Source organism: Pelodiscus sinensis, chromosome 5 (assembly GCF_052426305.1).
Source record: "Pelodiscus sinensis isolate ZL-2025 chromosome 5, ASM5242630v1, whole genome shotgun sequence".
NCBI classification, from domain to species: Eukaryota; Metazoa; Chordata; order Testudines; family Trionychidae; genus Pelodiscus; species Pelodiscus sinensis.
In genome coordinates this window covers 29678620-29686622 of record NC_143056.1, presented here as the reverse complement: position 1 = coordinate 29686622, position 8003 = coordinate 29678620, and positions in this window count along the sequence as shown.

Genomic DNA, 8003 nt, shown 5'->3' with positions numbered 1-8003 from the left:
GGAGCACCAGGAGAAAACTCTCCCAGCGCTCTAGGTAAACCACCTACACAGGGAGAGTGGCTAACAGTGCTGGAGATGCAAATCCTAGCATTGGGAGCCTGTTTACACTGGGCTTTACAGTGCTGTAACTTGCTTTGCTCATAGGGAGGAGGGTGGTTCACACTTGTGAGCCAGAAAGTTTTAGTGCAGTAAAGTGGCAATGTAGACTTAGCCTTACAGTCTAAATTACATCTCTCATAACAAACACCTTATCCTGCAACACCAACTCTCCATTGTAGTATCCCATTTTGACCCTCCCTGTTCAATGGATGCACATGGCTGTCTTTTAATGTGAATCATTTTGAGGTAAACAACTGTGCAGACATTGCTCTCAACCCAAGTGATATTCTTTCTCTATAGATTTTATTTATGGAAAACAAACAAATGCAGAAAATGTGCTGTATTTTAGGAATAACTGGTAAGCTGCAAAACCCTGGAAATACTTAAAAAATTCTTTGTGTTTGTAGTGGTCTGCTATTTAAAATCACAGTTTGTTTTTGGTTGATTTGAAGTACTTCTACTAATGAGTCTCATCTCAATTTGTATAATAATCCTCTGCTGTTTATTCTTCCTTTAGAATCTGTCACACTGGGATTAGAGTGGTAGTAATTCAGTAATATCTCTATCATTTGGTCGCCAACAGGCTGCTTGCTTTGGAAACATTCCAACTTTTCTAGCCTCATTTAACCTTCTTTTCTTTGATCCAGGAGACTGTCATAGGTTTATCAGCATTTTCCCTGGCTGTCCTTGGACCAGCTGGATGGTTCCTGTTCCATCTTCCAAGCTATAAAAAGAAGTAGAAGATGTGCTTTCTCGTTTAAGGCCCCGGGGGCTCAGATCTGCTGTAAATATGCTTTTGTGGGACATCTTTAAAGCGAGTGTGTCAACCTGAAATCTAGTCAACTAAAAAAATTAATTAGTTAAAAGTAGTGTCAGGTTCTCATTACATGAAAAACTCATGCAAGTAGGGAAAATTATTAATTCAAGTCCCCATCCTGCACAGCTTCATGCAGGTGGCTCAAGTTTATGCTCTCTGAGCAGTCCCATTGACTCCAATAGGCTGAGGTTAAAAGTTAAGCAAATGCATAACTATTTGCAGAAGTGAACCCTGCCCATTTATGCAAAACAGTAAAACAGACACAAATTACCATGATGTGGCCTGATCTAAGTGGGTTCAATTACATTGATAACTCAGTGGGTGTTGCATGGAGTAGACCCAGCCTGCATTTGGCCCAAGATGCGCTTTCAAAAGTGCAAGCTATGCTAAAAAACAAATCAATAACACCCTCAGACAAAACAGAGAAATCATAATGTTTAAAATGCTTTTCTGTTTTATTGACAGAAAAGGGTGATTTTTTTTAAAGTTGACGTGATCTCTTTAACTCCTTGTGTCTTTTCTGTCGCAATAGAAAAATGTGTGCATTCCTACTCGAATAAATGTATCCTACAAATTGTGGCTGGCAGAAACAACAATTTGTTTTAAATTTTTATATTTAGATGTATGGTATGTGAAGTATTTTGCCACATTTTTACTACATCTACACTGGCATGATTTTGCGCAAGAACTCTTTTGCGGAAGAGTTCTTGTGCAAAAACTCTTCCAGAAGAGAGCGTCTACACTAGCATGTGCCTTTGCGCAAGAGATGTGCTTTTGCGCAAGAGCATCCATGCCAGTGTAGATGCTCTCTTGCGCAAGAAAGCTCTGATGATAATTTTCACCATAGGGCTTTCTTGCGCAAGAAATTCATGTTGCTTGTCTACACTGGCCTCTTGCGTAAGAACAGTTACGCAAGAGGGCTTATTCTTGAGCGGGAGAATCATAGTTCCTGCGCAAGAAGCACTGATTTCATACATTAGAACGTCAGTGTTCTTGCATAAGAACTTGCGGCCAGTGTAGACAGGCAGCAAGTTTTGGCACAAAAGCGACTGCTTTTGCGCAAGATCACACCAATGTAGACAGAGCCTTTATGTTTATAATGGATAGTATTGCAAATATTTTAAAATTTAATCTTCATTATATAAGTATAATAACGGTTCGATGTCAGACTTATATGGTATGATTTTTTATTCAAATCATATCTTTGATTCAAGTCATATCTAATGATTATATTTCTGGATTGAAAAAATATAGAGTCTGCCCTCTATGATGCCTGGTACAAATTTTATTCTGCTAGCTGTCCATCTCCATTAAGGGTAAAACAACTCATGGTAACATGAAACTACAGAGTCTGAAAACAGGGATTTCAGTGCAACATCTTTCTCAGTCAAGTGAAAGTATAAATTTTTAATGTGTGTCTAAAATATGATTTTCGATAAAGCTGTACTATCTGTCGCTTTTCCACCACTTTAAATTTGTTTAGACATATATGAAGTAGAGAGACTTGGGGCTCTTTGATAGGTTATAAATAGTGACGCTATTTTATTGTTTACAGAAAAATATAGCCCTGTCACTGTAATTCTAGCAGCATCCATTGATGTTTATGGAAGGATTACCACAGATTTCAATGAGCTTTGTATTGGGGGCCTAAGTTCTTAATATCCAGAGAACAAACCAGGCCAGTACTGATTAGATGAAATCAGAAAGATAGCTGTAGGAAGACACTGTGGAGCACTGATTTTGCAAACATGACTAGTCAAGGGGTCTATTCATCTGTGTAAAATTACTCTGTGTGCATAGATGCTTTCAGGATCAGGGGCTTAATTTGATTATTCCTACCTCATTTAATATACAAGAAGTAACTTAGTAAGACATGCCATATTTTAGTTATTGTATTTCTTCTTCTAAAATGTGATGATATCTAGTGAGGTTGCCTGGTTGTAACGAAGTAAATAACGTATGTCAAAAGCTCACTAAAGCAATTGGAATGACATTAAATTAAAGTCTTATTTAAAATATTGTTTAATATTTGGAGACATAAGAACATAGAGATCTTTATCTTTCAATAAAAATGCTTCTTATAATTCAGAGCAGCTATCTGGAAGATTGTTAAAATTTAAGCATTTTTCTAAAATAAAAAGAACATTTCAAATTTTCAGCTCATCTTAGATGCTTTTCTCGTTCTGCAATGGGAATTGGAGTTTAAAGTTCATTGGTAATATTCCTTAGCTCTGATACAGAGCTTGTCACCTGTACAAGCTCTGTATCACCTGTCTATAGAGCTCAAAGTGCTTTACAAAGAGGTGAGTATTATTATCCTGTAACTCACATCACAGATGGGGAAGCTGCAGCAAAGAGACTTGCTTGAGGGGACACAACGATTTAGGGATGGAGCTGAGATTAGAACCCAAGGATCAGATTCTGTTTTGTGTTTCTAAAGGACACATCAGATCTCAAAGCCTGGTGGGGGGTAGGAACGGTGATTTTAAAATCACCTTAGTGCCAGTCTAATCTTAGGCTGCACCAGGGACCCGTGGGGGCCCCTGACAAACCTTAGACAGCGGTGGTGCTTGTTACAGCAGCCTCCATGGAATGCCATAGGTGCTGCAGTGCTGCTTGCAATCACTGCAGAAATGTACAGTATGTCCCCTTCTTTAGCTCCAGTTCTGAGTTACACCTATGCCAGGAGTTGCTAGGGAGTCATCAGAAGGCAGCATTATGGCTGCCTGTCATAGTTCTTGTGCTGGCAGCATTTTCTTTGAATGAGGGCTTTTAGTAGTTCTTTACACCAATCTGGCACTTTTATTGGGTGCGAAGGGACCAGAGCAGGGGTGAGGAGGGAAATTTTTTTATTACTTTCCCTCTCAATTGATAAAATACCGCAGACACCAATGCACATGTCTGCTTTTGGTATAGAAATGACCGGTTTGGGCCATTCGGGGTAAAGGGAGGCATAGCAGAAAGTAAAATGAAATTCAGGCCTTGGAAGAAAATTCTGGGTGACACAAATTCACACAAACATGGCATATTTAAATGACTGTTACTAACATTGAGTTCCTGAGAGATAATAAAGGAAATGTGTTAATAGTTCAAGTACATGGTCATCAATTTGATGCTAATTCTCAGTGTGGACTGTCACTTACTCCCTTAAATCCCTCTGCTATGGAGACAAACTAATCATTTTATTCATTTAGTGGCTAAAGAAATTATTCAATAATTAGAGTGTTTATAATAGTGATTTTTTTAAGCGTACAGGTACTGCCTTTTCTCCCTGGGTAAAATTCACTTTACACAAAGGGACACCACAAGTTCTAACCCACTTAAGTCTTATTTTAAAGTGATGCACAAAAATGTGCTGGTTCTCTGCAGAGAAGTGAATTTCACTCCCTATGATCACTAAGGGTATGTCTACACTACAAAGTTAGTTTGAACTAACGGACGTTAGTTCGAACTAACTTTCATAGGCGCTACACCAGCGCTCCATTAGTTCGAACTAGGTAATCCTCATTCCACGAGGATTAAGCCTCGTTCGAACTAGCTAGTTCGAATTAAGGGGTGTGTAGCCCCTTAATTCGAACTAGTGGGAGGCTAGCTCTCCCCAGCTTGCCCTGGTGGCCACTCTGGCCAACACCAGGGAAACTCATCTGCCCCCCTTCCGGCCCCGGACCCCTTAAAGGGGCACGGGCTGGCTATGGTGCCCGTGCCAGGTGCAAGCCTGCCAGCACCCAGCCAGCAGACCCTGTACCTGGCACGGCTCGAGCCAGCCACCCAATGCCCCCCAGCCCTCCCCCTCTTCCCTGGACCAGGCTGGCGGCTCCTGGGAGCTTGCCCTGGACCGCAAGAGGGGGGGCACCCGCCTGGTCTAGTGCGGACATCGTGGATCTCGTCCGCGACCTCCGCACTAGGCACAGGAAAGTGGCCATTTAGGGCAGGAGAACTGCCAGCCTGGCCACCCAGGAGCAGGTGTGCATGAAAATCAAGGTGGTCCACTGAGACCCCCGACCCTGAGCCCTGAGCTTACAATGGCCGTACTGGGTCAGACCAAAGGTCCATCTAGCCCAGTAGCCTGTCTGCCAACAGCAGCCAACCCTAGGGACCATGGAGGGGATGGACCGAAGACAGTGACCAAGCCATTTGTCTTGTGCCATCCCTCTCCAGCCTTCCACAAACTTTGGGCAGGGACACCACTCCTACCCCCTGGCTAATACCACTCCATGGACCCAACCTCCATGACTTTATCTCACTTCTCTTTAAACTCTGTTCTAGTTGTAGCCTTCACAGCCTCCTGCAGCAAGGAGTTCCACAGGTTGACTCTTTGCTTTGTGAAGAACAACTTTCTGTTATTAGTTTGAAGCCTGCTACCCATTCCTTTCCTTTGGTGTCCTCTAGTCCTTCTTTATGGGAACTAATGAAGAACTTTTCTGTATGCACCGTCTCCACCCAACTCCTGCTTTTAGAGACCTGTATCCTGTCCCCCCCCCCCGTCTCCTCTTTTCTAAGCTGAAAAGTCCCAGTCTCTTTAGCCTCTCTTCATATGGGACCTGTTCCCAACCCCTGATCATTTTAGTTGCCCTCCTCTCTCCCAGCCTCTCTCTTCCCCTCTCCCACCTCCTTTTCCCAGTCTCCCCCAGTTTTGTTCAATAAAGACAGATTCCATTTTGGAAGACACGTTATCTTTATTTTGTACATCAAGAAGAGGGGCTAGGGAAGGGTAAGTGGAAGGAGGTGAGGGAGGAATGGGGCACGAGCCCCCGATGGGGAGGACTGGGCTGGCTCTGCGGGCTTCTGGGGGTGGAAGCTCTCCTGCAGCCCCCCAATTGTCCCCCCCTCCCCAGATGGCAGCCTGCGGCAAGTGCAGCCGGGCTGATGGCCGAGTGCTGTGATGTGCCCAGTGTGGGCACTCAGGGCACTCCAAGCCAGGACTGCTTTGCAAGCGGGGCACCCTTGAGAACTGTCTGTCCGGGGTGGGGGTCGGGACCCTTTAAGCACAGCCCTCGGCTAGCCTGAGACAGCATCTCCACGCTCTAAGTCCTCCTCTGATGCCCTGCCGGCACTGCTTTCGGCCATCCTTAACCCCGCTTCAGGGTCCACTTAATGTGGACGCGCTAGTTCGAATTAGCGAAACGCTAATTCGAACTAGTTTTTAGTTCTAGATGCGTTAGTTCGAATTAGCTTAGTTCGAATTAACTAATTCGAACTAAGTTAGTTCGAATTAGCGCTGTAGTGTAGACGTACCCTAACAGATTCCATTCCTACTGATGCCCAGGCATTTGCCTCGATGATGTCACATTAACCCAGCAACCATGAGCCCAAAGGAACAATTCCTTCCCATAGCTCCCCCTGAATCAGTATAGATACACACTGCTTTGTTTTCTGGGCTGTGCCCAATGGCTCATCTTAGCCCTACATGGATGTCTTTCCTCAGCTGTAAATGATAATTGTTATCTACCTTACAGGCATGCAGTGAAGATTAATGCCTTTATATAGAAAGGTTGTAGAGACAGGTAAAATCTTTTAATAGCTTTGTCTACACTACATGTTCTGCCAGAAGAGGCAATGCAAATGAAGCATAGATTAGCATTATCTCGCACTTCATTTGCATAATCTCTTCTGATCCATTTTTGCGCAAGGGTTTTTTGCGCAAAAACAAGCAATGTGGATATTTCCTTTTTGCGCAACCCCCCTTTTTGTGCAAGATCCTTATGCCTCCATGCTAATCCGTGCTTCATTTGCATTGCCTGTTCCGGCAAAACGTGTAGTGTAGATATAGCCTAGGATGTGACTGTTGTTGTCTGTGGTGGGGTGCACAAACTTCACAGGAAAGGAAAGGGTTAAGTCCAGATAACCTTACCCTACCACATCTGCACAGCATGCTTGGGTTGGATAAGAACATAAGAATGGCCATACTGAATCAGACCAAAGGTCCATCCAGCCCAGTATCCTGTCTGCCGACAGTGGCCATTGCCAGGTGCCCTAGAGGGAGTGAACCAAACAGGTAACGATCAAGCCATCTCTCTCCTGCCATCCATCTCCATCCTCTAACAAACAGAGGCTAGGGACACCATTCCTTACCCGTCCTGGCTAATAGCCATTGATAGACTTAACCTCCATGAATTTATCTAGTTCTCTTTTAAACCCAGTTATAGTCCTGGCCTTCACAACCTCCTCAGGCAAGAAGTTCCACAGGTTGACTGTGTGCTGTGTGAAGAAGAACTTCCTTTTATTTGTTTTAAACCAGCTGCCCATTAATTTCATTTGGTGGCCCCTAGTTCTTATATTATGGGAACAGATAAATAGCTTTTCCTTATTCACTTTCTCCATACCACTCATGATTTTATAGACCTCTATCATATCCCCCCTTAGTCTCCTCTTTTCCAAGCTGAAAAGTCCTAATCTCTTTAATCTCTCCTCATATGGAATCTGTTCTAAACCCCTAATCATTTTAGTTGCCCTTAAAGAAGCTTAAAAGAGATCAGACTAGCTCAGTAGAAATGGAGGATAATAGATGTGTATTCTGCTAGCAGTTTTAGGGAGTGCTGCAGGGACGTTCAGCTGTCAGGGGTCTCTGACTCTGTAACACCTTTGACCTATTGGGCAAAGGGATTCTGGATGCTCAGAAAGTCTAAGATTTTCTTTTGATTTATATTGTTTAATGCTTTTAGTTTGCCAGTGGAGAGAAAGGGACTGGTAGAAAGTAATTCAGGAAAGTTGTAATGCAGCACCTTTTGGGTTCTGACTTTAGCTGCCTTCCTCAGAGCCATGGTAAAAATGGTTGGCTGGGTTTTCCCACCTACACAATGGGTTGCAGAGAGCTGCTGTGAGCCTATTCTGTCAGGGGAGAATCTGGGTGGGCAAAAAGGCTTCTGAAATTGAGGAGGCCAGGAAACTTCTTGACTGAACCTATAACTATCATTTGCCTGGACTGCTTTGCGTGGAGCAAGGCCCTATGTAACCTGGTTGAAGGTGGCATGTCACTGAACCTCTAGAGCTAGTGTCCTGACTGTGAGTGCCAAATGAGTGACTGCAGCCAGTCCCACTGTGACCAGATAGAAGGGGGTTTTCTGCTGGTGATTTGCCTGCTGCACTG